The sequence below is a fragment of the Podarcis melisellensis genome (genome assembly GCF_964234715.1).
Source record: "Podarcis melisellensis genome assembly, chromosome: 14".
Classification (NCBI taxonomy): Eukaryota; Metazoa; Chordata; class Lepidosauria; order Squamata; family Lacertidae; genus Podarcis; species Podarcis melisellensis.
The window spans coordinates 38318043-38325029 of record NC_138546.1 but is presented as its reverse complement, the minus strand read 5'-3'; positions in this window follow the sequence as shown (position 1 = coordinate 38325029).

Sequence of the window (6987 nt, the reverse complement as noted above, 5' to 3'; positions counted from 1 at the left end):
CCCAGTCGTTGTTCCAGTCATCCTAGTCATCCCAGTCGCCAGAGGTTTCTGTTGCTGATTGCTGGACGGCGGAACGGAGGCTGCATGCTGGACTGTTTTGCGGTGCCCAGAAGCAGAGCTGTTTTGGAGCAGAGTGTTCAAGCTGCCGCTGTTGCTATTGCTGCTGCTTGATTTATGGAAGTATGTTACTGACTGCAAAGAGAAGAAGATAGCATCCCTGTTTGCCTGTTAATTGCGCTCTGAGTGGGAGAGAGAGAGGCTGAAGGAGTCCAAGTCTCTATCTGTGTTGCACGAGGAAAGTGTCTTGCTTTAAGTGATAGCAGACATGGCCTGTGCACATTCTGGCCAGATTGCTCTGTCCTTTCCTCTCTTCACGTCTGCTGTCTGGCAGGTCAAGATGAAAGCGCTTTCACAGAGGGAAAAGCTATTCCACACTATAGAAGGATGCCGAGAAGGATGAAGATGAATGGGATGAGTGGCATGCTGCAGACATGAGAGCCTGAGGGACAATTGTTTTGAGTGTTTCAGACCACTTGTTGGTTAACTTAGAGGGTCAAGAGACTGCACGAGCTGTTTGGCATAAACTGAGAGATATGCATTTGAAGAGGCTGAAGAGTTTGCTAAGAGTTTGCTAAGGCTGTTTGCTAAGAGTTTGCTAAGGAAGTTTGCTAAGAGTTTGCTGAGGCTGTTTGCTAAGACAGTGTTTTTCAACCACTGTTCCGCGGCACACTAGTGTGCTGCAAGATGTTGCCTGGTGTGCCGTGGGAAAAATTGAAAAATTCAAAAGATTTAAAAATAAAGTGTTTTATAATTTTTCATATTTCTGTTTACTTACTATTTCATAATAAAGTAATTATAAAATACATTCTTTGTGTTTATTTGATTCCTATTCAAGAGAATTACTTTATATATAGTCAATATAGGCACAGAGTTAATTTTTTTAACATTTTCTAATGGTGGTGTGCCTCGTGATTTTTTTCATGAAACAAGTGTGCCTTTGCCCAAAAAAGGTTGAAAAACACTGTGCTAAGAATTTGCTAAGAAGGTGGTCTCTGGAAGTGCCACCCAGCTCGCCTAGCCCAGTCGCGGCTGAAGTGTATGAGTCCAGTTGGTGGCACTGGCTCAAGGGCAATGCTGACACCGAACGCCGCAAACCCAGAAGTAGGTTTCCAATTTGCAAACATTATTTGGAAGCTGAATGTCTGACGCGGCTTCCGCGGCTTATGATTGAGTGCAGGAAGCCCCTGCAGCCAATCAGAAGCCGCGCCTTGGTTTTCAAACCTTTTTGGAAGTCGAACGGACTTCCGGAATGGATTTCGTTCGACAGCCAAGGTACGACTGTACAAGTTCTCAAAGGAGCATTGCTTTCTACTGTATGTACTGTTAAGGGCCAGATTCCTGCTGCATGCCTCCCTTATTAAATGTTAAAGTTCACTCATTGTGCAAAAATGCACAGTAAACATTCCAAAGGTTCATGGCAGGTCAAGAGGAAAGCAATTTCCCCTGGTGGGGGCAATGTTTAAACTTTGGGAACTATCCGATCTGGAAAAGGTTATCAAGCGGTCCTGAATCATCATTTCAGGGATGGCTCTAGATTAGGGGTGGGCAAGTTTGTCATTTTTTGTTTCTCATTTTCCCAATCTTAAGTCCTGTTTTCCCGCATTTGCACAACAGTTTGCGATTTTTAAAAAGTCCTCCTTAAAATTCATCCACATAATTGTGTGAATCCCCGCCCCAATAGACACATTTTTGTATGCAATTTCTCCCGATGTACACATTTTTGGAAACCGAATTCTTCTAACATAATGCAATTTTGTGTTATTTTTTTCATGAATATATGCATTTTTATGCACACTTTCCCCCAATATATGCATTTTTGCACACATAAGGGGGGTGCCGACAGCCACAGAACCGTTCTCAATCAAGGCATATGCTGCCATCAATTTGGAAAGGAACCCCCCCGCCCCACTCTCTAACAGTAACCATGCTCTAAACATGCAGGAGTCAGGAACAGCCAGAGCAGTACTCATTTCCTTAGAAGAGGGGTGCTTAGCTAGAAGGCTACCAAGAGAACCTCCCCCTTCTGCAGTTTCCAGCAACTGGTAATCAGAATCGTTGCTGCTGCCAGCCATGGAGTTTTCTAACTGCAAGGAACCTATTAACAAGCAATCTATGCCCACATTCACATCATGCATTTACAGTGGTACCTCGGGTTAAGTACTTAATTCGTTCTGGAGGTCTGTTCTTAACCTGAAACTGTTCTTAACCTGAAGCACCACTTTAGCCAAAGGGGCCTCCTGCTGCTGCCATGCCGCCGGAGCCCGATTTCTGTTCTCATCCTGAAGCAAAGTTCTGAACCCGAGGTACTATTTCTGGGTTAGCGGAGTTTGTAACCTGTATGTAACCTGCAGCTTATGTAACCCAAGGTACCACTGTAAAGTGCTACGATCCCACTTTAAACAGTTATGGCTTCCCCCAAAGAACTGTGGGAGCCAGTGGCATAGCATAGGTCGCCAGGACCCGGGGCAAGGTGCAAAAGGGGTGAGGGGCTATGGCTCACCTGTAGCACGCCCACAGGAAGCTCCACCGGTCTGGCCTAGGAGCCAAGGCACTCTGAGAAGAGATGTGACATCTATCTTCAAATATCTACCAGGTTGTTACATGGAAGATGGAGGAAGCATGGTCTTAGTTGAAGAGAGATTCCAACAGGTACAACAATATACCTTGGTTCTCAAACACCTTGGAACCCAAACACTGCAAACCCGGAAGTAAGTGTTCCGGTTTGTGATTTTTTTCGGAAGCTGAACGTGCTCCATTTTTAGTGTTACGCCCCAATTTGATACGCTTCCGTTTTGAGTGCCACACTTCTGTTTAGAGTGTTATGCTGAGGTCTGTCTGTTTTTGCTATTTATTTTGCGTTTTTGTGGCTTTATTGTTTTGTTTTTGTGACTGTGTGGAACCCAGTACAGCTACTGATTGATTTATTGTGTGACTGCAGTACATTGTTTATTGCTTTCCTTTTATGGATCGATGGTCTCGTTAGATAGTAAAATTCATGTTAATTGCTGTTTTGGGTTGTTTTTAAAAGTCTGGAACGGATTAATCCATTTTGTAATACTTTCTATGGGAAAGCACAGCTTGGTTTTGGAACGCTTTGGAATGGATTAAGTTTGAGAACCAAGGTACCACTGTAATTCTGTATTTGGCTTCCTGTGTGATAAATACAATATCAACATAAAATCTACTTAAGAGGTATATAAGGCCTGCAAGAATTTGGAAAAATTGAAGCTATGGATGCTGAAGGTCTATGCTGTAAACTTAAAGCAATAGCTCAAAGACTTCCAAAGTCTACGCTTCACAAGGAATACCATATTTTTCGCTCTATAGGATGCACCCGAACATAGGACACACTTTGTTTTGGAGGGGGAGAACAAGGGAAAAAATTCTCCCCCTCTCTGCTCAGCGGCCCTTCAGCGAAGCGGGAGGAGAAACTGAGCCCCTTCCATTTCTCCTCCCGCTTGGCTGAAGGGACGCTGCGCAGCTCTCCCTCTCTGCTGAAGCCAGGAGAGTCTTGCTCAACTGGCTTCAGCAAAAGGAACCCGAAGCCTCTGAAGTGCAGCATGAGGTCCCACTGCGCTCCATAGGCTTCAGGCAGCTGTCCCTGAAGCTTGGAGAGCGAGGCTTCAGCGAAACAACGTGTAGCCTCCAGAGCGAGGAGAGAGCGCTCCCTCTGTGCTTCGGAGGCTTCGCGTTGCTATTGCTGAAGCCAAGGAGCCTGCATTCGCTCCATAGGACGCACACACATTTCCCCTTAATTTTTGGAGGGGAAAAAGTGCGTCCTATAGAGCAAAAAATATGGTACTTCACTTCATACTACAGCAAAAACTCATGGATAATGTGCCTAATGTTCTTGTTGCTCTAAGGATTCTTCTCACACTTCCAGTGTTGGTGGCAAGTGGGGAACACAGTTTCTCAAAGCTCAAGCTTATAAAAACGTACGCTCAGAAACGTTGCAAAAGAGACCAGTTGGCTTGTCAAGTATATCAGTTGAACATACTCAAATATCAGCATTTTGACCTGAAGAAATTGCTGACAAAATTTGAACATTTGAAAAGGAGAAGGTTTTGATGTGCCTGAAATTGAAACTTTTAAGAGACTTGAATTTTAACATCACAATGGACAAGAGTATTCAAAAAGTGATTTGTGTGCTTAAACATTTTCTTTTGTATTTGAGAAAGATCATCAAATATTGCTGTGTTTCACATTCTTGCAATTTAAAATAAATGTAGCAATTTCAAGTTTTTTGCTTTTCTTTTTTTCACTTCAAGTATGTTGCTTTTCAAAAGGGAAGTTAGCATTTTTTGGGGGGTGAGGAGGGGTGGGTGCAAGGATCCTTGCCTAGGACACAAAATAGCACTCTTAGCAACGAATCCTTCTTCACAGGAAACTTTGGGAACAGTAGTTCTGGGAGGAGAATAGTGGTCCCCTAACAACTCTCAGCACCCCTAACCAAACAACAGTTCCCAAAATTCTTTAGGGGAAGACATGACTGTTTATTTTTTTTAAAATAATATTTATTAAAGTTTCACAAACAAAAATGAAAAGTTGCAGAACAAGAAAAAAGAAAATATAAAAAGTAGAAAAGGTACAAAATTACAAAGGAAAAATACAAAATAAAGAATAGAAAACAGTTAAAAACAAATCAATCTTTTCATGTCTTATATTTCATTTACTTATTTCCCTGACCTCCTCACACCTCCTTTTTCTGTATTCCAGTTCACAAGGTTAGTTCAGCAAATCCTTTCCCTCTTTATTTTTATCTTACCTCTATATCTTAACATATTGTAACTTCGTATTTTTCATCTGATTATCAGTCCATTGTTACACATTCTTTTTAACCTTGTTACTAAAACCGTTTCATTTCAATCCAACATCATTTTAAATTTCATGAATTTTACAGTGTTTCTGCAAATAGTCTTTAAATTTCTTCCAATCTTCTTCCACCAACTCTTCTCCCAGGTCTCGGATTCTGCCAGTCATTTCTGCCAGTTCCATGTAGTCTATCACTTTCATCTGCCATTCTTCCAAGATGGGTAGATCTTGTGTCTTCCAATACTTCGCGATGAGTATTCTTGCTGTTGTTGTTGCATACATAAAGAAAGTTCTGTCCTTCTTTGGCAGAAGCCATGACTGTTTAAACTGGTGTGATAAATGTACAGTCATACCTCGTGTTGCGTTAGGTTCATGTTGCGTCTTTTTGGCTTGCAATCGTGGCAAACCCGGCTTCCGGTTGCAAAATCTTCCGGGTTTGCCACATTTGCAAGCCAAAAAGACGCAACATGAACCTAACGCAACACGAGGTATGACTGTACATTTATCACACCAGTGTATAATTCCAGGTTTCACCGCGCACTTTGCACATGTGCAGAAGCATTCTGCTTGCTTCGCACATGCAGAGAAGCGCTCTATCACGGCTCCGAGCTTGTGCAGAAGTGCCACTCTAGTTGCGGGCTTTTCAGGGTGCAAATGGTACCCCGAAACAGATTGTGTCCACAACTAGAGGTACCACTGTATAGTGCAGATGCAGCCTAGGTCAGGCGTCAAGCTTGGCTTCTGTTATTGGTACCACAGCACTTTATTGTGTGAATGTGACCTATGAATGTTTACTCAGAACTAAGTACCATGATAAAGGGACGTGGGTTAAACAACAGAGCCTAGGACTTGCTGATCAGAAGGTTGGCAGTTCGAATCCCCGCGACGGGGTGAGCTCCCATTGCTCATTCCCTGCTTCTGCCAACCTAGCAGTTCGAAAGCACATCAAAGTGCAAGTAGATAAATCGGTACCGCTCCGGTGGGAAGATAAACGGCGTTTCCGTGCGTTGCTCTGGTTCGCCAGAAGCGGCTTAGTCATGCTGGCCACATGACAGTGGCGTAGCGTGGGTTGTCAGCACCCGGGGCAAGGCAAGTAATTTGCGCCCCCTAGCCCGTGGATTTGCACCCCCTAACCCTAACCCCCAGATGTTGTGCCCGGTGCGGCTGGCCCCCCTGCACCCCCCACGCTATGCCACTGCCACATGACCCAGAAGCTGTACGCCGGCTCCCTCGGCCAATAAAGCAAGATGAGCGCTGCAACCCCAGAGTCGGCCACGACTGGACCTAATGGTCAGGGGCCCCTTTACCTTTTAAAGTACAGTGGTACCTTGGGTTACATACGCTTCAGGTTACATCCGCTTCAGATTACAGACTCCGCTAACCCAGAAATAGTGCTTCAGGTTAAGAACTTTGCTTCAGGATGAGAACAGAAATCGTGCTCTGGCGGTGCAGCAGCAGGAGGAGGCCCCATTAGCTAAAATGGTGCTTCAGCTTAAGAACAGTTTCAGGTTAAGTAAGGACCTCCAGAACGAATTAAGTACTTAACCCGAGGTACCACTGTACCATGATAGGCTTTATCCAATGCTAACTCTGTTTACAGCAGACCCACTGAAATTAACGAAGCTAAGGCTTCCATGTCTCTTAACTCCAATGGGTCTAGTTTTTGCAGGGCTAGCACTGGCTACACATCCTATTAAAGGGGCTTATATTTCCAGGCACAGGCCAGCAGGCTCCCTCATCCATTTTTAAGTGGGGAAACATTCCAGACAATTGCACCGTCCACGTGGAGTCAGAAGTGGTGCAGTCCCGGGAGGGGGGGCGAGGGGGGGCTCTACCACTTCCTTTTGCTGCACGGTGCAACAGATCCAGCCACGGTGCAACAGATCTCCCCACACCCCACACCCCCGTGGCTTTCTTAGAAAAGGATGAGGGGCGGATCTGAATGGTCGTCTTTAACCCTCTTCCCCATTCATCCCTGCCCGAGAGGCGCCCCTGGAGGCTATAAAAGGCAACGGAGGCGCCTTGGCCGGACGCCGCTTGCTAATTTGGGGCTCTCGCCCACCGCCTCCCTCCGCCCCATAGCTTTGGGCCAGCCAATCGCCAGGCGGCAGCTGC